Source organism: Lithobates pipiens, unplaced genomic scaffold (assembly GCF_037356315.1).
Source record: "Lithobates pipiens isolate NorthernLeopardFrog02 unplaced genomic scaffold, aLitPip1_a1.2 Scaffold_18, whole genome shotgun sequence".
Lineage (NCBI taxonomy): Eukaryota > Metazoa > Chordata > Amphibia > Anura > Ranidae > Lithobates > Lithobates pipiens.
The window spans coordinates 374,630,030-374,656,839 of NW_027507758.1; the positions used below are offsets into that span (position 1 = coordinate 374,630,030).

General features: G+C 44.4%; 1 protein-coding gene across 4 annotated transcripts in view; it reads right to left on the minus strand.

Moving 5' to 3' along the window:
- LOC143988272 (uncharacterized) overlaps positions 1 to 24,674 on the minus strand; it is a 51,845-nt gene extending 27,171 nt beyond the window's left edge. For 2 of the 4 annotated variants that reach the window (XM_077487722.1, XM_077487721.1), the window contains exons 1-3: positions 24,554 to 24,674; positions 24,037 to 24,105; positions 19,787 to 19,934 (exon numbers count right to left, since the gene is read on the minus strand). The gene's annotated coding sequence lies outside the window, so the exon portion shown is untranslated. The remainder of the gene's footprint in view (positions 1 to 19,786; positions 19,935 to 24,036; positions 24,106 to 24,553) is intronic. The other 2 variants (XM_077487719.1, XM_077487720.1) reach the window with 1 other exon arrangement.
- Positions 24,675 to 26,810: the final 2,136 nt, after the last annotated feature.

Genomic DNA, 26,810 nt, shown 5'->3' on the forward strand with positions numbered 1-26,810 from the left:
ACAGGTGACGCTGGTTGGTTAGTTATTTTTTTATAGTTTCAGGGCACCCGCCATTTATTACCTAATAAAGGTTTAACCCCCTGATCACCCGGCAGGTGTCATTTGTGACTAATAACTGTTAGGGCAGTTAGGGTTAGCCCCCTTTAGTTCTAAGGTACCCCCCTAACCCCCCCAATAAAGGTTTAACCCCGTGATCACCCCCCGTCGCCAGTGTCACTAAGGCTGGGTTCACATTGCAGCGGTTTATGAGAACGGATGTGATTCGCACCGCACTGCAGTGCAAATCACATCCGATCTCTGTGCGATTCGAGTTCAGCTATACAGATAGTATGGCTGAATTCGTGTCGCACCCGCCGCAAACTCGCACGGGACCCTTTTTTTGGTCCGCAGCAGAATCGGATCGCATGGGTGTTCACACCATGCGATCCAAGTTTGCAGATCGCACTGCGATATGCGAACTGATCTGGGGGTGTCATTAACATTTCACTGACACTCCCAGCAGTTCGCATAGGGCAGTGTGAACTGCCGCCGGGAGGCATGCGATGCGGGAACCCGCCGCGCATTCGTGGCGTTCCCGCATCGCTCCAGTGTGAACCCAGCCTAATAAGCGATCGTTTTTCTGATCGCTGTATTAGTGTCACAGGTGACGCTAGTTAGGCAGGTAGGTATTTAGGTTCGCCGCAGCTTTTTATAGCGCCAGGGACCCCCATATACTACCGCATAAAGCCCCCTGATTGCCCCCTAGTTAACCCTTTCACCAGTGATCACCATATAACTGTTACAGGTGACGCTGGTTGGTTAGTTATTTTTTTATAGTTTCAGGGCACCCGCCATTTATTACCTAGTCTCACTAGTGTACCCCTAAATTTAGGGGTGTCTACTTTCTAAAATGGGGTCATTTGGGGGGGGGGGGTTTGTGCCATCTTGGCATTTTATGGCCTTCAAAACTGTAACGCCCTTAGAAAGCCTGAAGGCGGTGCTTGGTTTTTGGGGCCCCGTACGCGGCTAGGCTCCCAAAAAGTCCCACATATGTGGTATCCCCGTACTCAGGAGAAGCAGCAGAATTTATTTTGGGGTGTCATTTCACATATGCCCATGGCATGCGTGAGCAATATATCATTTAGTGACAACTTTGTGAAAAAAAAAAAAAGTTTGTAATTTTCCCGCAACTTGTGGCAAAATATAAAATATTCCATGGACTCAACATGCCTCTCAGCAAATAGCTTGGGGTGTCTACTTTCTAAAATGGGGTCATTTGTGGGGGTTTTGTGCCATCTTGGCATTTTATGGCCTTCAAAACTGTAATAGGTAGTGAGAAGTGAACTCAAAAAATTACGCCCTTAGAAAGCCTGAAGGCGGTGCTTGGTTTTCGGGGCCCCGTACGCGGCTAGGCTCCCAAAAAGTCCCACATATGTGGTATCCCCGTACTCAGGAGAAGCAGCAGAATTTATTTTGGGGTGTCATTTCACATATGCCCATGGCATGCATGAGCAATATATCATTTAGTGACAACTTTGTGAAAAAAAAAAAAAAAAAAAAAAAGTTTGTAATTTTCCCGCAACTTGTGGCAAAATATAAAATATTCCATGGACTCAACATGCCTCTCAGCAAATAGCTTGGGGTGTCTACTTTCTAAAATGGGGTCATTTGTGGGGGTTTTGTGCCATCTTGGCATTTTATGGCCTTCAAAACTGTAATAGGTAGTGAGGCGTGAAATCAAAAATTGACGCCCTTAGAAAGCCTGAAGGCGGTGCTTGGTTTTCGGGGCCCTGTACGCGGCTAGGCTCCCAAAAAGTCCCACATATGTGGTATCCCCGTACTCAGGAGAAGCAGCAGAATTTATTTTGGGGTGTCATTTCACATACGCCCATAGCATGTGTGAGCAATATATCATTTAGTGACAACTTTGTGTAAAAAAAAAAAAAAAATTTTTTTTTTGTCATTATTCAATCGCTTGAGGCAAAAAAATAAAATATTCAATGGGCTCAACATGCCTCTTATCAATTTCCTTAGGGGGTCTACTTTCCAAAATGGGGTCATTTGGGGGGGTTTTGTACTGCCCTGTCATTTTAGCACCTCAAGAAATGAGATAGGCAGTCGTAAACTAAAAGCTGCGTAAATTCCAGAAAACGTACCTTAGTTTGTAGATGTGACAACTTTTGCGCAAACCAATAAATATACAATTATTGACTTTTTTTTTACCAAAGACATGTGGCTGAATACATTTTGTCCTAAATGTATGACTAAAATTGAGTTTATTGGATTTTTCTAATAACAAAAAGTAGAAAATATCATTTTTTTTCAAAATTTGCGGTCTTTTTACGTTTATATCGCAAAAAATAAAAATCGCAGAGGCAATCAAATACCATCAAAAGAAAGCTCTATTTGTGGGAAGAAAAGGACGCAAATTTTGTTTGGGTACAACATTGCATGACCGCGCAATTACCAGTTAAAGCAGCGCAGTGCCAAAGTGTAAAAAGACCTCTGGTCATTTACCAGCAAAATGGTCCGGTCTGAAAGTGGTTAAACAGGTGTATCTTGTGATTTATAACTCTAACACACCAAACTTATGACTGAATAAACCATAAAACATTACTTATAATTGTATACAGTGAATATATATGTTCCCTCATAGGCTATGAACCAAAAAGGAAAAAACATGTGCAATTCAAAGAAAAAAAAAAAAAAAAAGCATATAAAGTAAACTCAAACGGTTCTAAAACTATATGTGATAACATAAAGTCCATAAACAGTCCAACTGGAGAGACACCCTGTGTGGAAGGGATCTATTCAATCGTAAAGCTTTTCAATCAACGTGAAGAAAAACCAGGTGCACCTCCACCAGACAAGTAATAATAGCCCCTTACCAGATGTCCCGGTAGGGAGCGCTTAATCACAAAATGGGTCTGCAGATGGATCAAACTTGAGCCCTCCAAATGGAACACTACCGTAAGGCAGGTTGGGAGATACACCAGTCATAAACCGTCCAGCATGGGAAGACGCTGTTTGAAGCGGGACTCAGATGTATGGCATTGTAGAATCAAGGAGGGTTCACCATAGGGAGGAAACAAAGCGCTCCAAATAGTGTAAAATCATTTATTAAAACGAATATAAAAAACAAGAGATGCACTTACAAACATGAAAGAACATCGGGCATATCATCAGACTGGGCAAGCGTCGGCCGATCGCGAACACCAATCGATATCCCTTCTAGTACCGGTTCACATGAGGCAAGTAAGCGTGTCACGCCACCCAACGCGTTTCGTGAAAAATTCACGTCGTCTGGGGTATGGGTGACACGCCATATTGCCTCCATTAAATAGTGAAAGTTGGAACAAGCCACCTCCTCCGCTGTCTGAGAGCCTCTTTCACTTCCGGGGTCAAAGGGCCAAGCCTCACTCCCATATCCAATAGAATGCGAGGTCACAGGGCCAAGACAGCGGAAGTGATGCTCCCATGTCCAATGACGTGCAAGATCAGGGGGCCAGGGTGGCGGAAGTGATCCATGCAATCACCCGCCCCTCTTTGTTTACATCTGAAAAAGGCGCTCCTTACGACGGCGTGACAACACGCCGTACGTAACGGGCGGATAACGTCACGTCGTGGATCACGAGCGGATGACAACACGACGTGCGTAGCGAGCGGATGGGCGGCGCACACCACCCACTACAAGGAAGTGTGTGCGCTCCATCTGATACCACGTCTCGCTTTCAATGATATGGGCGTAACGAGCGGATGACACCGCGCCGTACGTAGCAGACGGATGAACGGCGCACATCACCCCTTACATGGAAGTGTGTGCGCTTCATCTGGTGCCACGTCTCACTTTCAATAAAGCGTGGTAATAGCTACGGGCCTCCATAGCAAATAAATCTTCCTACTTATCCCAAAGGAGGAAGATATATATAGGAGGAAGGTGTATATACCTCAAATAAAACTAAATTAAGACAGGGGAGGAGGGGACTGGTCCAACCACAAAATTAAAAATTACTAACTGACAATTAATAGTCAAAATAGATAAAACATATGTTTTATCTATTTTGACTATTAATTGTCAGTTAGTAATTTTTAATTTTGTGGTTGGACCAGTCCCCTCCTCCCCTGTCTTAATTTAGTTTTATTTGAGGTATATACACCTTCCTCCTATATATATCTTCCTCCTTTGGGATAAGTAGGAAGATTTATTTGCTATGGAGGCCCGTAGCTATTACCACGCTTTATTGAAAGTGAGACGTGGCACCAGATGAAGCGCACACACTTCCATGTAAGGGGTGATGTGCGCCGTTCATCCGTCTGCTACGTACGGCGCGGTGTCATCCGCTCGTTACGCCCATATCATTGAAAGCGAGACGTGGTATCAGATGGAGCGCACACACTTCCTTGTAGTGGGTGGTGTGCGCCGCCCATCCGCTCGCTACGCACGTCGTGTTGTCATCCGCTCGTGATCCACGACGTGACGTTATCCGCCCGTTACGTACGGCGTGTTGTCACGCCGTCGTAAGGAGCGCCTTTTTCAGACGTAAACAAAGAGGGGCGGGTGATTGCATGGATCACTTCCGCCGCCCTGGCCCCCTGATCTTGCACGTCATTGTTCATGGGAGCATCACTTCCGCTGTCTTGGCCCTGTGACCTCGCATTCTATTGGATATGGGAGTGAGGCTTGGCCCTTTGACCCCGGAAGTGAAAGAGGCTCTCAGACAGCGGAGGAGGTGGCTTGTTCCAACTTTCACTATTTAATGGAGGCAATATGGCGTGTCACCCATACCCCAGACGACGTGAATTTTTCACGAAACGCGTTGGGTGGCGTGACACGCTTACTTGCCTCATGTGAACCGGTACTAGAAGGGATATCGATTGGTGTTCGCGATCGGCCGACGCTTGCCCAGTCTGATGATATGCCCGATGTTCTTTCATGTTTGTAAGTGCATCTCTTGTTTTTTATATTCGTTTTAATAAATGATTTTACACTATTTGGAGCGCTTTGTTTCCTCCCTATGGTGAACCCTCCTTGATTCTACAATGCCATACATCTGAGTCCCACTTCAAACAGCGTCCTCCCATGCTGGACGGTTTATGACTGGTGTATCTCCCAACCTGCCTTACGGTAGTGTTCCATTTGGAGGGCTCAAGTTTGATCCATCTGCAGACCCATTTTGTGATTAAGCGCTCCCTACCGGGACATCTGGTAAGGGGCTATTATTACTTGTCTGGTGGAGGTGCACCTGGTTTTTCTTCACGTTGATTGAAAAGCTTTACGATTGAATAGATCCCTTCCACACAGGGTGTCTCTCCAGTTGGACTGTTTATGGACTTTATGTTATCACATATAGTTTTAGAACCGTTTGAGTTTACTTTATATGCTTTTTTTTTTTTTGTTTTTTTTTCTTTGAATTGCACATGTTTTTTCCTTTTTGGTTCATAGCCTATGAGGGAACATATATATTCACTGTATACAATTATAAGTAATGTTTTATGGTTTATTCAGTCATAAGTTTGGTGTGTTAGAGTTATTTATATACAATACTACTATCCCGCCTTCCATTTGATGCCTCTGGAATATTATCCATTATTTGCCACCTGACGCTCTGACGGTCTGTGATTTGAGTTGAGACGGAGGATTGCCTATACCTACCGGGCCAGGTCTTATATACAAGCCTGTCGGACTTGGGGGGCATACGCCCAGCTAAGTCCAAGTCCTCTGGTAAGCCTCCTCCATTTTCATGGTGGTGGTGGTGTCGCTCTCACTTCTGAAGAGTTCACATAAATTGGGCACTGGAATTTTCTGTTTTTGGGACTGCAGTGGCACTTGCACTTTAAAAAGTGGTTATGGACTATTCATTATAATATTTTTCACTGGATATTGTTTTGGTTACTTTTTGGGTTTATACACTATACATGAGTTAAACCCAGCTTTCTATATATTGATATATGTATGTCTTCACGCATATTTATGCTTTAGTACTACAGAATAGCGCTACACAAATTTTAGTTTTTTGTATCTTCACGCTTTTTGTCTACAGCTGTGTTGGCTGCTTAACTGTAGATTGTTGTTGCACAGCGCAGTATACACACAAAAAATACACCTGAGCAATGCATGCATTTAAATCATGATTTAAATCACTAGTAAAAAGGCTCAATTTAAATGAACTCGATGTAAAGCAGGGGTCTCAAACTGGTGGCCCTCCAGCTGTTGCAAAACTACAAGTCCCTTCATGCCTCTGCCTGTGGGAGTAATGCTCGTAACTGTCAGCCTTGCAATGCCTCATGGGAGTTTTGCAACAGCTGGAGGGCCGCCAGTTTGAGACCCCTTATTTAAATGATAATTTTTAAAGAGCAACTGTCATCTCTGTCCCGCAGCAGCTCCTCCTCTCACCTGCTGTTGACTCACCAACAGTCCCATTCACTTTAATGAGAGGGCTGGTGATGCGGCAGTGACACAACAAGGGGAGGGACGTGGCGGCAAAAGGTGAGTGGATGCCCGCTAACAGGCGCTGCCATGATGGATCTGAAATGACAGGTGCTCTGTAAATATAAGGACTCATTCTTGCTGGTAATTAGAATCTTTAATATTTGCAAACAAAATTAAGTCTTCCTATTTAGAATAATAAGCTGTCAGGTTGGCAAAACAGGGATATCAGAACCAATTTTAGGTTAATCACGCATAGTTGGAGAACTATGGTACTCAAATTCTTTTATTTAATTAAAACAATAACGTTATATTACATATTCTTGAATTTGCTTAAAGTGGATGTACAGTGGTGTGAAAAAGTGTTTGCCCCCTTCCTCATTTCCTGTTCCTTTGCATGTTTGTCACACTTAAGTGTTTCGGAACATCAAACCAATTTAAACAATAGTCAAGGACAACACAAGTAAACACAAAATGCAATTTGTAAATGAAGGTGTTTATTATTAAAGGTGAAAAAAAATCCAAACCATCATGGCCCTGTGTGAAAAAGTGATTGCCCCCTAAACCTAATAACTGGTTGGGCCACCCTTAGCAGCAACAACTGCAACCAAGCGCTTGCGATAACGTGCAATGAGGCTTTTACAGCGTCCTGGAGGAATTTTGGCCCACTCATCTTTGCAGAATTGTCCTAATTCAGTTACATTAGAGGGTTTTCGAGCATGAACGGCCTTTTTAAGGTCATACCACAACATCTCAATAGGATTCATGTCAGGACTTTGGCTAGGCCACTCCAAAGTCTTCATTTTGTTTTTCTTCAGCCATTCGGTGGTGGACTTGCTGGTGTGTTTAGGATCATTGTCCTGCTGCAGAACCCAAGTTCGTTTCAGCTTGAGTATACGAACAGATGGTCGGACATTCTCCTTCAGGATCTCTTGGTAGACAGCAGAATTCATAGTTCCTTTTATCACGGCAAGTCTTCCAGGTCCTGAAGCAGCAAAACAGCCCCAGACCATCACACTACCACCACCATATTTTACTGTTGGTATAATGTTCTTTTTATGAAATGCAGTGTTCCTTCTATGCCAGATATACTTGGACACACACCTTCCAAAGAGTTCCACTTTTGTCTCATCGGTCCACAGAATGTTGTCCCAAAAGTCTTGGGGATCATCAAGATGTGTTGTGGAGAAATTGAGACGAGCTTTGATGTTCTTTTGCTCAGCAGTGGTTTTCTCCTTGGAACTCTGCCATGCAGGCCATTTTTGCCCAGTCTTTTTCTGATGGTGGAGGCATGAACGCTGACCTTAACTGAGGCAAGTGAGGCCTGCAGTTCCTTGGACGTTGTTGTGGGGTCTTTTGTGACCTCTTGGATGAGTCGTCGCTGCGCTCTTGGGGTAATTTTGGGCGGCCGGCCACTCCTGGGAAGGTTCACCACTGTTCCATGTCTTCGCCATTTGTGGATAATGGCTCTCACTGTGGTTCGCTGGATTCCCAAAGCTTTGGAAATGGCTTTATAACCCTTTCCAGACTGATAGATCTCAATTACTCTCTTTCTCAATTGTTCCTGAATTTCTTTGGGTCTCGGCATGATGTGTAGCTTTTAAGGCTCTTCTGGTGGACCTTACTGTGTCAAGCAGCTCCTATTTAAGTGATGCCCTGATTGTGAACAGGTGTGGCAATAATCAGGCCTGGGTGTGGCTAGAGAAATTGAACTCAGGTGTGGACAACCACAGTTATAGTATGTTTTAACAAGGGGGGCAATCACTTTTTCACACAGGGCCATGATGGTTTGGATTTTTTTTCACCTTTAATAATAAACACCTTCATTTACAAATTGCATTTTGTGTTTACTTGTGTTGTCCTTGACTATTGTTTAAATTGGTTTGATGTTCCGAAACACTTAAGTGTGACAAACATGCAAAGGAACAGGAAATGAGGAAGGGGGCAAACACTTTTTCACACCACTGTAACTCTGTTCCTATACCCAATGAAGTGAACAGACTTAGATGATACATAGAGATAAAACAAATTTCCCTATATACGTTTTATTTGTATATCTTCTGTTTTCAGCTTTATATACTGTTTAGAAAGTGAACATCAAAGGAAGAAAGAAACAAGTAGAGGTGTGCGGTGAATAGACCGGCTCTCTGCTAATTTATAATAACCTACCTGACACAAATTTTCAGCTGCTTTTATCTCCCATCTCGAAGAACTTGTCAGAAGTTATCATACTGATAACAGAGGAACGGAGCAGCATAAAGAAACTGGACTTAGTGATGTGGACAGAGATAAATAAACACTACAGCTATATGAGCCCAGGTCAGATTTGACGAATCAAGTTTACATCCACTTTAACCACTACAATGCAGAGCACTTTCGCCCCCTTCCTTCTCAGCCCAATTTTCAACTTTCATCGCTCTCGCACTTTCAATGACAATTGCGCGGTCATGCTACACTGTACCCAAATTAAATTTTTATCATTTTGTTCGCACAAATAGTGCTTTATTTTGGTGGTATTTATTCACGACTCCGTTTTTTATTTTTTGAGATATAAGCGCAAAAAAAGCGGAAATTTGGAAAAAAAAGAATATTTTCTTTTTTCTATCTTAAAAGAAATCCAATAAAATCTAATTTTGTCATAAATTTAAGCCAAAATGTATTCTGCTACATGTTTTTGGTAAAAAAAATTCCGTTAAGTGTATAATAATTGGTTTGTGTGATCACGGACATATGTACGCAAATGATCATGTACAGATGTGTGCAGGTGATCACGTACATATGTGTGCAGATAATCATTGGAACATATGATTTTAGTGGGACATATGTGGGGGACATGTGTTTTTTTATGTGGGGACATGTCTTTTTTATTATTTGGGGACATGTGTGTTTTGGGGACATGTGTGGTGACATGTGTATTTACACTGTAGGTTTATACTAGACTAGTGATCAGTGAGTAAAAAGCTGTAAAAACAGCTCATACTCACTGATCACCAGCCGGCTGCAGCGATCTGCTCTCCTCTCCTCAGCGACGACTTCCGTGTGAGGAGAGGAGAGCCGATTGCCTAGCAACCGGCTGTTTGTTTACATCACACGACGGCCATGATTGGACACGGCCATGTGATCAGGAGGGCCAATCACAGAGCCCCCCTGCCGATCCGAGGTGCGCCGTGTCCGGGTGACACGAGCGCATCGGGATCGTGCCGCTGCGTGGGTACGCGCGCACGCGATCCCCCTCCTTCTGATGGATGTTCAGGAACGTCCAGTCAGAAGGAGGCGGCTCCCACCCGGCCATATATGTACATTGGCCAGGTGGGAAGTGGTTAAACATCAATGTTTAGTAACTGATGTGCATAAACAAAATATCTTTGAAAATACAAAGAACTTAAACTGAATATATCAGCTGGGTCCACATAAAAAAAAATGTCAAACATGGTCCTTTCATCACAGCATGTCCTCCCATTATTTATTTTCATTTGGGCCACCAGGCCTTGCATCTCTTAATTGCATTGTTTGCATTTTACATGCATACCTGCTTTACCCATAGGTAGAGGTACTTCATTAAAAAAATTCCTCAAGGGAGGAATAAAGCATTTTTTCCTTACTCGATGCTCGCGGGGCTGGAGAATGTAATCAAGAATGAGCTTGCGGCGGTGCAGGCGGATCTCTCCCAGGTCTTGGAGCAGGTAGAGGAGACGGAGCAGCGTTTGACCAGGCACACAGCCGCCATCAGAGACCTACAAGCTACAACATGCACTCTCTCCAATGCCCATCCCTTGAAGCTGGACAGGGTTCACCGAGCCCTCCGCCCGCATAACCTTGCCTCTGAAACACAAAGAGATGTCATCTGCTGGGTGCACTAATTTGAGGAAAAGGAGCTTATCATGAAGAAAGTGAGAGAAGCAGCCACCCTGGAATTTGATGGGGTCATCCTGGCCTTCTTCCTGGACCTGGCTAGAGAGACCCTGGAGAGATGCAGAGCCCAGGGCTGGTGCAAGGATTGTTGACACCCTAGGTGCACCTTCATTTTGCCGCCCTCATTGGCTCCACCCCTGACTCCACCCCCTTTGCCCTGCCCATGTGACAGAAGGCGCCGCTATGCAGGAAGCATTGGCTCTGCTTTCTCTAGTGCTGGCTCCAGTGCTGTGTTGCACCTCTAATTACACTACCAGTCGGACTGAGCTAGTTACATACTGCAGCTTGCAGAGCATGCAAACCCGGAGGAAAACCGGCAGCCTGGGCGCCCCTAGGCAGCATTGCGCCCTAGGCGGCTGCCTAGTTTGCCTAGTGGTAGCACCGGCCCTGGCAGAGCCTTAAAACCCCTCACGGTAAAACTGCGTTCGGCCCCCATTAATTATAGCTAGGGGTTCCCATCTGCTCTCATCGCAAACAGAGATAGGAAAACAGCCCTCCTGTGATTCCCGGAGGACCTAGACACGTTCTGCATGGATCTCAACATCGACCCCCCGTAACTTCCGGGCTGGCAGCAGGACATACCGGTGCCTCCCAATGCACCAGAGGTTCATTGGCAGAAAGTTTCTCGCAAGCGACGCTCAGCCACCCAGGGACCAAACGCTGTTGCAGATTGAATAGGCATCCTATGAACGTTGAGGCCTAAGAGATAAGTAATGTTTTGAAGAAACCTGACTTAATAGCCTTGACAGTTAGTTAAAACATTTTTCAAGTTAATGAGTTATGCTATTCAAGTTTACTAGGTTGGTTTATTTCAAAAGGAGAAAAAAACAAAAAACTTGTAGGAACAAACAATTTGCTCGCCGAGAAATGGACACGGTAGAGATAAGGTATAAGGTATTGTGCTGCGGCACAGGTTGCATATTCTGTTTTAAAAATATGCCGGCGCCGGACCATGCAGTTTGATGTGGGCCTAGAATGGCTGCGAACGGTTCGGAGTCTGTGTTGGAATCCCTCCCCCTACGACCGGGGCAGTGTGCGGTGCACTACGGGGGGACTGCTGACCCCCCTCGGGGGGTGCATGCCGATGGGGTGGGCTGCATGCTGTCCCGGGAGAAGCACAGCAAGGCTTTGCGTGCAAGGCAGGGATGTGCTGTCTTATTTGTTGATTACTGTTATTTTTACTCTCTTCTCTCTCTGTTTCCATTTCTTTCTTTTCTCTACCCCACCTCGCTCTCCTACTCCCTACAGTTTACCCACCAGCTGAGCAGGCATTGGTTACAAGACAAGATCCCCAGTCGAACCCAATGGCCACGATCAAATTGATATCACTTAATGTGAGAGGACTGCATGCTGCAGGTAAGAGGCATACACTCTATAGAGAACTCAAGCGTATGCAGGGAGGTATTGTCTTCCTGCAAGAAACCCATCTCACCCACACCACTAAAGTTATATTGTATGCCCACCATTACCCTACCTGGATTTATAGCTTGTCAGATATTCCGAAGGCAAAGGGTGTGGCCATTGGGTTCAAAAGGGGAACCTCCTTCACCGTAGAGGACTCTCTTGTGGATCAATATGGGAGATTCTTATTCATAAGAGGTAGCCTGGGGAATGTGCCTTGTAACCTTGTTAACCTGTACGCCCCCAATTAGAGATTATCTCCACAACTTTAACTAAGCTTAAAAACTTTGCCCCGACGGTGTGTAATCATGAGGGGGGGGATTTAAATGTACCCCTTGAACCCCTTGTAGATATAGATACATCCCAGGGCAAATCATATATCCCTCATAGACAGTTGGCCCACATTCATAAACAACTACATGAGGCCCAACTCATGGATGTTTGGAGGGTAATGCACCCACTGGAAAAAGATTTCACATATTACTCCCATCTGTATAATACCCACTTGAGGTTAGATTACTTCTTCTTACAACATCACTATCTAGAGCTCATGACACTCTCTTATCGAAATCTCGACGGTTTCAGACCATGCCCCGATTAGTCTATCTTAGTTCCGTCCTTACCTATTAAGTCCACAAACTGGAGACTTAATGACTCACTCATAGCCAAAGAATTGGAAGCCAAGAGGATTCGGGCAGATCTCTCCCTTAACTTTCAGGACAATAGCTCCTCTGAAACAACACCAGATGTTTCCAGGACGAAGAGGAAGAGAACTCAGTTACAATCCCAACTCAAGCTTCCTTTATAGCTAAAATTAAATCAGCCCCAGATAACATGCTTTACAAGACCAATGAAATAGCTAAGGAATTCAGAACATTTTACCATCCCTGACGGTGAGATCAGACGGGTAGCTTTTTAAGAGTATCTGCTCTGGAGTCTCTGGAGGGGGACCCCACTGTCGCGGACCTCAAAAGTGAGCTTAAAAGCATGGCTAGTGGCAAAGCACTGGGCCCAGATGGCCTGACGGTGGCATACTATCATACTTATGCAGACATCCTACTCCCACATTTAATATCATATGCCAATTGGGCATCTAAGGGGGGGGGGGGGGTTCCCGCCCGTAGACTCTACATGCTCTCATCACGGTTCTGCCTAAACCGGGGAAGGATCCGATCCTATGCGGCAGTTACCGCCCAATCTCTTTATTAAATATAGACGCTAAAATCTATGCAAAAGCAATTGCCAATAGACTCCTTCCTTTGATACCCCAGTGGATTTCCAGAGATCAGACAGGTTTCATACCGGGGAGAGAGAGAGGCCCGAGACAACTCACTCAGAACACTCTCTTTAATATCACATGTGTGGAGGTGCTCCCAGCCCACCCTCCTCTTATCTACAGATGCAGAGAAAGCATTCGATAGGGTGGACTGGGAGTTCCTATTGGCCACACTGTCACACATTGGGATAGGCCCGAATCTATTGGCAAAAATAGCAGCTTTGTATCAGACCCCCTCAGTACAACTAAGAGATCAATGGCACACTGAGTGACTGATTCTTCTTGCATACTGGAACCCGACAGGTGCCCCCTTTCCTCTATCCTTTTCGCGTTATCATTAGAACCCTTATTAGCCACAATACGCAGGGACCCCAACATACATGGAACCAGAGTAGGACAGTCAGAGCACAAATATGCCGCATATGCGGATGACATCCTCTTCTATGTACAGCAACCACTTATTTCCCTCCCCAAACTTATGACAGCTTTCCACAAATTTGGCGCAATATCCAATTTCAAAATTAACTTATCGAAATCAGAAATATTGAACATATCAGTCCCACATAAGATGGCAGTTAGCTTACAATCTACTTTCGCCTTTCAGTGGCAACCATTAGCCTTAAAATATCTTGGAAGATATCTCACACCCAACCCTGCCTCTTTGTTCCGCAGAAACTACATACCTTTATTGGATGTAGTTAGGGTAGATCTGCAAAAATGGTCACAGCTACCGCATTCATGGCTAGGGAAAATTGCAATAGTAAAAATGAAAATATTACTTATTTTTTAAGCTTATACAATCTGTCATAGGTAGGTTTGTATGGAATCGCAGGAACCACAAATTGCTTATAAATGGTTAATATGCCCTAAACGCTCTGGTAGGCTGGCACTTCCGGATTTTAAAAAGTATTTTCTTGCTATAATATTAAATCGTTTGTCAGACTGGAAATTCCATAGAGAGTCAAAGCTATGGGTGCAGTTGGAAATATATTTAGGTGGAAAAGATCTATACCTTTTGATTTGGATACCTAATAGATATCGCAAACTGTCCTCGACTACTTCTCCTCTCACCAAATCCTCATTCGCAGCCTGGGATTCTTTATGTAGGGCACACGGGTGGTCTTACAACTCTCCACTTATGCAGCTAACAGGACATGACTATTTCCCACCAGGAAACCTGGACTCTAGTTTCAACAACTGGATCTCGGAGACACCCATTATGCTACATCAAGTGACAAACACCTCTGGCATGCTACCTATCTCGGACATTGTCCCGGGAGGGACAACCTCATTCATGAGTCAGTGGAAATATCACCAACTAGGGAAATTTGTTAACGCTTGTAGACCCTTATGATCAGAGGAGGACCTAAACACATTGGAGGAGGTATTTGCTGGGAACCAACCTCCAGCCAAAACCATATCTAGCTTCTACCAGGCCTTATTAACAGTGTCCTCTCCACCTCAATATTCGTTCCTAGCCAAATGGGAACAGGAATTACAGGGTCACTTATCGGCTGATCAACGTATCAAGATACTGCGCCTCTCCCACATTTCATCCATATCCTCCAAAGCAACAGAAGTGAACTATAAAATTTTAACAAGATGGCACTATACTCCAGCTGTCCTCCATAGGACTTTCCCGTCCACCTCGGTGCTCTGTTGGAGGGGCTGCGGGTACATAGGCTCCCACATCCATATCTGGTGGGCATGTCCCTTTATTAGACCATATTGGCTCAATGTTATATACTGGATCGAGAAAATTCAAGGAAGTAAGATACAGAATGACCCTTGGAAAATACTATTTCATGGTACAGATGAGTCAGTGGGACCATATAGGAGATCCTAAAGGGCCATTTTTTTTTAATTACAACTTTTTTTTACATTTTTTTGCTAATTGCATTTTTGTGTAATTATGAGATCTGAGGTCTTTTTGACCCCAGATCTCATATTTAAGAGGTCCTGTCATGATTTTTTTTCTATTATAAGGGACGATTACATTCCTTGTAATAGGAATAAAAGTGCCAATTTTTTTTTAAAAAGAACAGTGTAGCCTGCATCCCAAGTCAGTGGAAACAGCAATCTGCTCCTACGGTGGCCCAGTGGTTCGCAAGGGTAAATGACATTGAACGAATAAAAGACCTGACTGCCACAATAAGGGATAAAACGGAGGAACATGGGCACAGGTGGTTCTACTGGACCCAGTTTCGGTTTTCGGAAGAATACCTCCGTGAGACATAGTAAGCTCATGGTGATTACCAGAGGTCACTGTTCCAAACCTTGGCCAGCCGATGAGCTGGTGAGCCGGGTGGGTCTCTTTCTCCCTGGGAGGGGGCCCCACCCTATCCACTTTACCCACAACCACCCCTTACCTCTTCTCTTCCTTTTCTGCCATTCCCTTCCCCAATCTTCTCTTTTCCCTTCTCCCTCATTTTAGTTCCACTATCTCCCATCTTAACTCTAAAAACTGGTATGTTCCGACCCCATTTGACTACTATATAATAATCTTCCCCTATCTATGGATACCTAAACTCTTCAAGGGTAGCAGGGCTAGTATCAATAATTTTTTAAGTGGTAGGGGATCTCAACGAGGTGGAGCTTTAATGTTATCTTGACATGACCACAAAGCTGTACACGTGCTATTCTCCTCGGACTTCTTACCACTGGCTCTGATACCCATGCAATATGTTTGTTTGTTTGTAACTATTTGTATCACACATTCTGTGAAGCTGCCTTTGCATTGTATGTCGCATACTACTAAATAAAAAAAAAAAAAAAAAAAAAGAACAGTGTAAAAATAAACAAAAGGGTAAAATAAATAAGGAAAAAAAATGTTTTTAAACGCGCCCCATCCCGCCGAGCTCGCGTGCAGATGCAAACTCATACGTGAGAAGCGCCCGCATATGAAAACGATGTACAAACCACACATGTGAGGTATTGCCACGATCGGTAGAGCAAGAGCATTAATTATAGCCCTAGACCTCCTCTGTACCTTAAAACATGCAACCTGTAGATTTTTTTAAACCTGGCCTATGGTGATTTTTAAGGAGAAAAGTTTGTCGCAATTGCAAGATTGGGCGCAATTTTGGGTAACATGTTGGGTATCAATTTACTCGGTGTAAAATTTGTTAAATCAGTTAAAAATTGGGCTAACTTTACTGTTGTCTTATTTTTTAATTCACAAAAAAAAATTTTTTTTCCCAAAAAAGTGTGCTTGTAAGACCGCTGCGCAAACACGGTGTGACAAAGTATTTCCACGACTGCCATTTTATTCTCTAGGGTGTTAGAAGGAAAAATATATAATGTTTCGGGGTTCTAAGTAATTTTCTAGCAAAACAAAATATTTTTTAAACAACAAATCTCAGAAAGAGTGGTTAAATGCCAAATGCCAAAGTGCTATAGGGAGGATTTACTAAAACTGATGCACACAGATTCTGGTGGAGCTGTGAATAATAACTGATCAAACTCAAAAAATTAATACTTGACTTCTCAAACAGATATGTATCTGTCTTCCGGGATGGCTGATTGTTTGAAGGCAAGGAAAAAAAAAACCCTGAAAATTTCTATCAAATACTTACCGTAATTTTCCTTTCAGCCTATGTGTGGGTTAATCCCGTCCCCTCATACCTCATAGGACCCTTCTCCCATACATTTTTGCTCCGGGCCAAAGGCCATGTTCCATAAATTAAGCCTACTCCAGCCCTGGGAGGGAACTCTCCTCCCTCCAGCCCCTGGGAGGGAACACTGCTACCATGGAGTCCATCAGGAAAGGAAAATTACAAAGTATTTGATAGAAATTTTCAGTTTTCCTGCCAGACTCCATGGCAGCCTACGTGTGGGAAATAACTAGCCATACACACCCGGGTGGGCAAAGTGCTGGACAGAAGAAAAAAGGTTTAATTGGCACCAGCCACAGACAAGATACATAAACCAAATTTAACAGACGATGACAAGGCTGGCTCTATGCAGTAGTGCACCATGAACGTGTTAATTGAATTCCACAAGGCCACTTTGGAAATAACTTCTGGAGCCACATGATGTAAAGCCGCCCATGAAGTTGACACGCTTCTGGTTAAGTGAGCAGTCACCACTTTTGGAGGTGCCAAGCCCTTAGCTTTGTAGGCCCACTGAATGGCCTGAACAATCCATGCTGCGATAGATCTAGAAGAGGCATGCATTCCCTTATTCTTTCCATGAAAAAGAACAAACAGGTGGTCAGACTGACGGAATGGAGCTGTAGCTTCTAAATACTGACTCAGAGCTTTCCCAAGGGGATGAACACTGGATTCTTCGGTAGATCTAAATGTTGGAAGATCAATCTCCTGATTGTCGTGAAACACAGATGACACTTTTGGGATTGACTCCAACATAGGAATCAAAACTAAAATCTTTGGATTTTTGCAAGACCCTGCAGTGGAAGACGTGTAGTCTGCAAATTTTTTCCAAATCCTCTGGTAGACCCTGTTGGCACCTGCTCCTCTGGCATTCAGTAAGAGATGGCAACACTTGGACATCCTAGGGCCTCCAGCTGTCCCCTTTCAAAAACCAGACCATCAGATGTAGATGGGCTGGGCGTGGATGTAGAGGTGCACCTTGTGATAGGAGATCTGGTCTGGAGGGCAGAGGAACTGGATTCCGGAAGCTGAATTGCATCAGCAGGGGAAACCATGGCCTGTTTGGCCAGTATGGGACTATTGCCACTATCTCTGCTTCTTCCATCCTGAGCCTCAACAGAAACCAGAGAATGTCAGGAACCAGGGGAAAGGCATAGGCCCTGTGTAACTGCCAATGGTCTGTCAGAGCATTTACCCCGAAAGTCTGGGGACAACGAGACCTCATGTAGTATCTCTCTATACTCTCTGTAGTTGCACGGGGAGGCAAACAAGTCTTCTTCTGGAAAGACTCCCAAGGACAGGGCCCACTTGAAGACTTTGGGGTGAAGAATCCACTCATTGTCTAGAGACACTCTCTACAGAAAATCTGCCTGAATGTTCTGGACTCCAGGGAGATAGACAGCTGTCAGGTTGGCCAGGTTCTTCTGGGCCCAGGTCATGATGGGCTCTACTTCCCTTAACAGGGAGAGACTTGTCTCTTGATGTATGAGACTGTTATTGTGTTGTCCAGTCTTAGGAGAACTGAGGCTTCTGCTGTTAAGTGGTGAAAGGCCTGTAGAGCCCAGAACGCTGCCCCGGAGTTCCAGAACATTGGACACTGTCCTGCTAGAAGGAAAGCTTCATATGCCTTGGGCCACCTCTGTCAAGCAGAGTGCACCCCAGCACCTGTTGCTGGCATCTGTTGTGATGGTGATCCATGACATAGGTGCAATGGAGTGACAATTGAGGCGGTTCCTCTGCTGTAACCACCAAGGAAGGCTCTCCAGCATGGATAAGGTTATTCAGATTGATCCTGAAGCCCTGGGTTCCACTGCTGGAGGAAGCCCTTCTGGAAGGGCTGCATTTTCCACTAGCCCACTTTACCATGGGTGTTGTTGCTACCATGGTGCTGATGATTTTTAGGCATTGTGAGGCTCAGAGATGAGAGGAGGACATTGCAAGCCAAACTCTGTCCCGGATCACTGGGATTTTTTCCAGGGGTAAAGAGATGGTGCTCGTGATAGTGTTGAATTGTGCCCCGAGGAATACCAGGGACTGCGTAGGATCTAGGTGGCTCTTTTACAGGTTCAGTAGCCAACCGAACTCGAGTAGAGTGGCGGTGACCTGGGGTCTGTGGATTAGCAACTGTTCCATGTCCCGAGTTAACAGCAGGTCATCCAGATAATGCTACAGACAGATACCTCTGGTCCTGATCAGTGCCGCGACAGCCAACAAGAGTTTTGAAAATACACATGGTGATGTCGTAAGCAAGAAGAGGAGACAAGTGAACTGCAGATGGATTTGATAGACAGCAAAGCAAAGGTATTTCTGGAACTCTGGCACTATCGGGACATGGAAGTAAGCGTCCTTTAGGTCCATAGACACAAGCCAATCACCTGGCTGGATTGCTTGACAGATCGTGAGCAGTGTCTCCATCTTGAACTTCTCCTTCTTGATAAAAGAATTCAAGTGGGTTAGGTCTATAAATGGCCTCCAAGAGCCATTTTTCTTCAACACTATGAAGAGGGGCAAGTAGACCCCTTGAAACCTTTCCTTAGCTGGAACTGGTATTGCAGCACCCTGAGCCACAAGAGAGTCTGCATTGGACAGGAGAATTTGCTTTTTATCTTTTGAGAGAGGCAAGGATGTTGGTATGAATCAGAGAATGGGTGGGTTTTTGAACGTCCAGGGATGGCCTGATGAGACTGTCTTGACGACCCAATAATCTTTGATCAAGGCTGTCCAGACGTGTTGAAAACAAAGTAAGCGGGCTCTGTCTGGGCAGGCACAATTTTAAAAAGACTTAGGGGCTTCTTGTCAACCGGAAGATTCACCTTTTGAAAACTTCTGGCCTGAAGGCTGTTTTTTTTTTCCAGGTCTTCCGGAACTCACAGCCAGGCCTATAGCAGCAAGCATCCCTTGCTTGATCTGAGCCTTGCCTGGGCTGTGTTCTCTTCTGGTTTAGCAGATGACAATCCTGGGGAAGGAATCTCAACTTTTCCCCTGTGGCACGAGTGATGGGCTTCGCTTGCGGCTTGCAGATATGCAGACAGGTCCCGGCGACTTCCTTAAACGGTGAGTTGGAACACAGCTGCGCCCCAGCCGCCATGGCCAATCACTGGAGCTTGATAGCAAACAAGGAGACACACAAAACACAGAGATACAGCTGCCATAAGAAAAATTAGTATCATTGTACATTACCACCACCACGGCATGATCCGGACCAGACTTGGGACTGGGGAGCTGTCGCTCAACCCACCGGACGACCAGGGTGTTTACAAGGCCTCCAGCTAATAGCTGGAACGTTTGGCCACATTGCCGCTTGAAAAGGCAAGACTTCATCTTGGTCCTAGGAGGAGGACAAAAAAAGCAAAGATTTATGGGAGAAGGGTCCTATGAGGTATGAGGGGGCGGGACAAACCCACATGTAGGCTGCCATGGAGTTCTTCAGGAAAGCTCTTTAGTAGAGACTTTTCTTTAAAAAAACAAAAAAAAAACAAAGTGGAACGTACATTTGACTTTAGAAATTATATGACAGAATAGCCAATTTAAAGACAAAACAAAACCAGCTTTTAATTTTAAAGTGTATGTAAATGTCAATCAGTGGGGGCTGATGTTTTGTTTTGGGGAGGGCAGAAAACAAGCCCCCCTCCGGGCAGCCTGTGGTGCCTCTCGCCTGCTCGCTATATGCTGGTTTCTCACTTGCTGTTACCCCATCTAGGTAGTGTGGAAGAAAGTGTGTAGATGTAGGTAAAAACTACATACTCTACATATTCTAGTAAAATACATATTACTGTAGTATTCTACTATACTCAGGGGTGTTTCAGGATGAATTAGCAAAGTCTTTGTATAAATGTGTCAGTCAATGTCCTCTCTCCTAGAGGGTGTGTGTAGAGGAGATTTATATGTCTTTATCCAAGGCCGCATTTAAACTTACTTTTAAGAATCAGTTTCTTAGTAGAATACTTCCAGAAAGGTTGTTTATTGTTCAGAAAGATAAGCAAAGGCAAGACTGACCTCTGGTAACATATGGCATGGTGATCTGAGGTAGAGACTTCTGATGTTACATTCTCCAAAGTGTAGCGTTCCTTATCTTCCCACCTATCTTCCCTCCTACTCAATAGCCTTACTCCATTCTTATACTGTTTCATAATGTTATGTCAGCATATCCTAATAACACCCATATTTGCATATATACCTAATATGGTTCCGTCTAAAGATAAGTAGCATAACTCCACCCATTGTCCTGACATAGTAACTCAAAAATAGAAGTACCTACTCAGCAAAACCACTCCTCTTTATACTCTGTGTTGTTCTGTAACCTTCAGAGACCATTACTTATTACATATATTTTCAGAAACTTTTATCACTTAAAATATTAATTAACTCAAAAACTTCTAACATAGTGGGTGGCAGGCATCGGTCAGGGGCTCCCGTATCCTCTCCTCCATCGCGACGGCTTCTGCCGTGCGTCTCCTCCCCTCCTCCTAGATGTCCAATAGGGTCGCCTGTCCTTTTAGCCAATCGAGTGGCGGGTCTCAAGACCTGCTTCCCGATTGCCTGGGAGGAGGATCAGTGTTACAATTGGGAATATTCATTCACTATTGTCACACAACTGAATGGACTTGGTTCGCAGTGCTCTGCTTCCCGAGCCCATCCTATTTTGAAGCCTATTAGAGCATCTGGCTCTAATCAGGTACTTAAAAAAAAGCACACACCTCCCCATTAAAAACCATGCATCCGGCATCCTGCATGGGGGCTGGACGCATAGATAGCGGCAGGGCCGGATTAACATAAAATAAAAAACAAAAACGATTGACTTCGTGGGTCGTGGCTTGGCAACCAGGGGTCACATAGAGCCCACTACTAGTCAAAATTTGGGGCTCCTACCACCTATGGTTCTGGAGATATGGGGCTCCTTGCACAGTCTGTCAGAAGCTACATATGGAGCAGCCAGTTTAAATACAAGCTGGCACACTCTGTTTTCAGCAGACTGAGAGGATGAGCTCACACTGCCTCTCCTCACTTCTTGTCAGAGGCACTGAGCTCAATGGACAGCTTGAAGCCTGCTGAGGTTGACAGGCAGCACCACCTGTCAAACTCGCTTGCAGTAGCAGCATAGTCCAACAATGTAAAACTACCATTCAGCAATGGAAAAATAAAAAAAGGAGGCGGCAGTAGCACCTCAGGAACGCCTATCAGCTGCTGCTATACCACAGATGACTTTTTAGAGGGTAGTAAGCATTACTGCAAATGTGAAAGAAACTTGAAACACATCATCCATTTTACACTCACCACCAACCAGGTCACTCCCCAGCCACTTCCCATGTTAGCCACCTCCCTTCAACTTATATCACCGGTGACCATTTCCCAACCTGCAGATGACAGACCCTACGCCAAAAGATATCACTCCCAGTTACTCCCCCCATCTGCTGATTGATATCCCTCCATGACCACCTCACACCCCCCTGCTGACAGACCTCTCTCCCCAGCCTGTCCCCACACGCCCTCTCACTCGCTGACCTGTGGATGGGGGAATCACTCCCGCAGTGTTATTGTGTTCTGCCAGTGGAGAGCCTTCCCAACCCACAGAATACAATGATCAGTGTTGCTATCTATAGTTGGCAGCACTGACTGTTGTGGGAAAAACCTGACAGGCTGGTTGTACTCAAGTCGATTAATAGATTGACTTGTGTACAACCAGCTAGCCCATACATAGATCAACTATGGCTGGTTTCTGCTTAATTGGCTTAATTTCAATTCATGTATGGCCAGCTTAACCACTACGCAGTCCCTAAACATCCTTCCACAAACCTTTACATTTTTCCTTCCCAGATTCCTTCATCTTCCTCACCTGAACACAGTGCCCACTGTCAAACCCTCCACACTTCTATCCTATAAATAGTGCCCACTGACATACCCTCCACACTCCTCTCCTGTACATAGTGTTCAATGTCATACCCTATACATTCCTCTCCTGTACATACTGCTTACTGTCATACCCTCCACACTCCTCTCCTGTACATACTGCTCACTGTCATACCCTCCACATTCCTCTCCTGTACATAGTGCCCACTGTCATACCCTCCACATTCCTCTCCTGTACATACTGTCATACCATCCACATTCCTCTTCTGTACATACTGCCCACAGTCATACCCTCCACATTCCTCTCCTGTGCATACTGCCCACGGTCATACCCTGCACACTCCTCTTCTATACATACTGTCATACCCTGCACACTCCTCTCCTGTACATAGTGCCCACCGTCATACCCTCAGCACTCCTCTCCTGTACATACTGCCATACAATCCACACTCCTCTCCTGTGCATAGTGCTCACTGTCATACCATCCACATTCCTCTTCTGTACATACTGCCCACTGTGATGCCCTCTACACTCCTCTACACACTGCCAACTGTCATACCCTCCACACTCCTCTCCTGAAATACTGCCAAATATCTTTCTCTCCACACTCCTCTCCTATACATACCACCCTTATAATACCTTTCACACTCCTCTCCTGTACATACTGCCCCTATCATACCCTCCACACTCCTCTCCTGTACATACTGTCCCCATCATACCCTCCACATTCCTCTCCTGTACATAGTGCCCACTGTTATACCCTCCACATTCCTCTCCCTCACCTGCACATACTTCCCACTTTTATACCATCCATACTCCTCCCCTATGCCTCTTACACACAAAAATTGTCCTTTAAAATGATATTATTGAATAATGAATATGGCAACCAGGGGTCACATAGAGCATATGAATATCCTCAATGTTACCAGCTCTAGAATGGGCACACTTTTGTTCCATCTTTTACCCTGTCTTCCTTCCGGCATTTTTAATTATTTATTTTTAATAAAAAGCCCCACCATAATCCTTAGGCCCATGATTTATTTAATCTGGCCCCGGATGGGGGGGAGGGGGTCGGAGTGCCCATGTGCCCTTAATGGATGGGCCGCCCTGATGCCAATTCTCTTATTTTCTCCCTTTTAGTCTGTTAAATATACAATTAAAAGTGTTTTTTTTTTATATCTGTTTCACAAGTACAACAGCCAGAAATCTTGTAAGCTGATAACTTCTTGTACTCTCTGCATTGTTCCTAGCTATCCCAGAGGACTAAAAAACACCTTCCCCTGTTATAGAGGGAGGTGTTATGTAGTAGTAAATAGCTCCCTGTCCTAGGGTGAAAGCACTGCTATGGTTGTCACCCCAGGAAAGGAAGCGAGTTAATGGCAGGATAAAGAGGGTAAAACAAAGGAAAAAAAGTGTGACAAAAGAAAACAAATGTAGTCACCACATCTAAGGAACAGTAGGCTGTAATACTCTCAGTTTTTGTTCTTGGCGTTAGATGCACTTTAATGTTCAGCTTCAATCCAGAGATCTCCCTCACAATTTAGTTACGTTTTAGCGATCAATTATATAAAAAATTGCTATACCTGGTAAAAGAGCTGGTCGGTAAGCAAGCTTGGTTTTTTTCCCTTGGATTTATCCTTGGCCGTTTATACCTGGTAAAAGAAGCAGGTTGTTATTCCATAGTAATTTAAAACAAAAAAAAAAAGCTGCTAATAAAAGCAGATGCCTATTTTACCACAAATACCCCAAAGCAGCAGAGCATTTTGGCACAGCGAAAATAATCTGCCTGCGCCATCCAAACACCACCCAATCAACTAAATGGGGCTGCAACTGGGTGCTATTGCATTGTGCAAGTTTTAGGGGTTAAAACAGGCTTTCGGGAGGCGACATAATGCCTCCTCACCACCTGTTAAACACCCACTGAAAAGCGATCCACCTCATCACTTTTCAGAGGGTACTGCTAGGGTAAACAAGCCCTTCTAAAACAGGAAAAAAATTGGGCTTTTTTTTGCTACTAGTACAATTCAAGTATGTAGTTCCACGCTCCTTGCTAGTTTTATATGCTAGTCATTTCATGCCCAGGCTTCCCAGTGTTCTCACCTTTGCAGATTTCTCTGTGATGTCCTGGTCTGTCCACTCACTGTATGCAACCACTCAGTATATGACTATTTATACTGCCTGAGTTTCGTTTCCCATCTGTCACTCCCATCTGCACACAGCCTGCCTGCTTTCTATTCTGAGTTTCAGTTTCCTTCTGTCACATATTTGTCCACCAGGAGAGCTGCTGATAAAATCAACTACAGTACAAGGTTATGTTTACTCCACATCACCATAGCATTAAACATCATATAGGGACTGGAATAAAATAATTGATATTTGGTGACTGCAAGTCTTGTGTTATGCATAACTGTAGTAGAGTATGCACCTTCCTCTTTGTAATTCTGTATATATTTGTGGGTTTCTGAACTTGTATTAGAAATTAATAAAACCTGAAGAAGGGATCTAAGATATCTGGAAAGCTTGCATCATTAATAACTTAAAGTGGACCTTCACTCATAAATGTAACAACCACTCATCTTCTTCCTCCCCTGCTTCTAACAAATTTGCAAAACCTATCTTATTTTTTTTCTCTTTGACAGGTACCCACCCCCTCTTCCTCAATACTCTCCAAGACAAAAATTACATTACACAGGTCTGGTAAGATCTAGTTTTGAAATGATGTCTTCAGACAAAGTCAAAATGTCAGCATTAAATAGTTTTAAATTATGTTTTTAGATAATATCAACCATCAGCTAAAATACTTGTTTAGATGTCTGAGATTCTATATGTTTTTTATAGGAATTGTGCCTCGTGTGATGAACTCTGTCCTCCCTCTCTCCTTTCTCTTTAACCACTAGGCGTCCGTGCTATACCCGAAAGACGGCTGCAGCGCGGTCCCCAATTGCCAGGAGGCCATCCCTGGACGACCTCCTGTTTACGCAAGTGCGCATCAGGAAGTTCTGTGCTGGCCGTGTCCCTTGGACACAGCCAGTCACAGATCGCTGTAAATGGCCAATCACAGCGGCCGTTTACAGCACAATAGGTGTGTGCAATGAGAGATGATCTCATATGTAAACATATGAGATCATCTCTCATCGCTGGCTCTCCCTCCTCACACAGAGACAGAGTGTGAGGAGGGAGAGATGAACCGCTGCAGCGGTTAGTAAAAAAATAAATAAATAAAGTGCCATCTGTCCCCACTGCTACCTGCCCCCACTGCCACCTGTCCTCACTGCCACCTGTCCCCAGTGCCACCTGTCCCCAGTGCCACCTGTCAGTGCCACGTGTCCCCAGTACCACCAAGTATAAGTGCCATCAGTCATCAGTGCTACGTGTTGTCAGTGCCATATAGTGCCATCTGTCATCAGTGCCACATCAGTGTCATGTGTCATCAGTGCCACATATCAGTGCCATCTGTCATCAGTACCATGTATCAGTGCCATCTGTCATCAGTACCACCTGTCAGTGTCACGTGTCATCAGTGCCATCTGTCATCAGTGTCACGTGTCATCAGTGCCACATATTAGTGCCATCTGTCATCAGTGCCATGTATTAGTGCCATCTATCATCAGTGCCACGTGTCATCAGTGCCACGTATAATTGCCATCTGTCATCAGTGCCACATATTAGTGCCATCTGTCATCAGTGTCACGTCTCATCAGTGCCACGTATCAGTGCCATCTGTCATCAGTGCCACGTGAGTGTCACATGTCATTGTCCTGGTGCTCCAGGGCCTTCAAAAGTGTAATAGATAGTCAAGAAGTTAGATGTGTAATTTATGCTCCTAGAACATGTGATGGTGCTCCCTGCATGTTGGGCCTCTCTAAGTGGCTAGGCTGTGGAAAAGTCCCACACATGTGGTATCGTTATACTCAGGAGGAGTAGCAAAATGTATTTTGGTGCATTATTTGTGGTATACACATGCCATGTAAGAGAAATAACCTATTACAATAACAATTTTGTGGAAAAAAAAATCTTCATTTTGCAAAGAACTGTGGGAAAAAAATACAACATCAAAAAAACAACAACAACATCAACATCAAAAACCTCACCAGCCGCATAAGCCTCTCACTAAATACCTTGGAATGTCTACTTTCAAAAAAGGGGTCATTTGGGGGGTATTTGTACTTTGCTGGCTTGTTCGGGTCACAAGAAATGAGATAGGCCATCAGGTATGATCAATTTTTTTATGATTTGCAACACAGCTTGTAGACTCTCTAACTTTCACAAAGACCAAATAATATCCACTAATTTGGCTTATTGTTACCAAAGATATGTAGCAGTATAAATCGTGGGCAAAATTTATGAAGAAAAATTA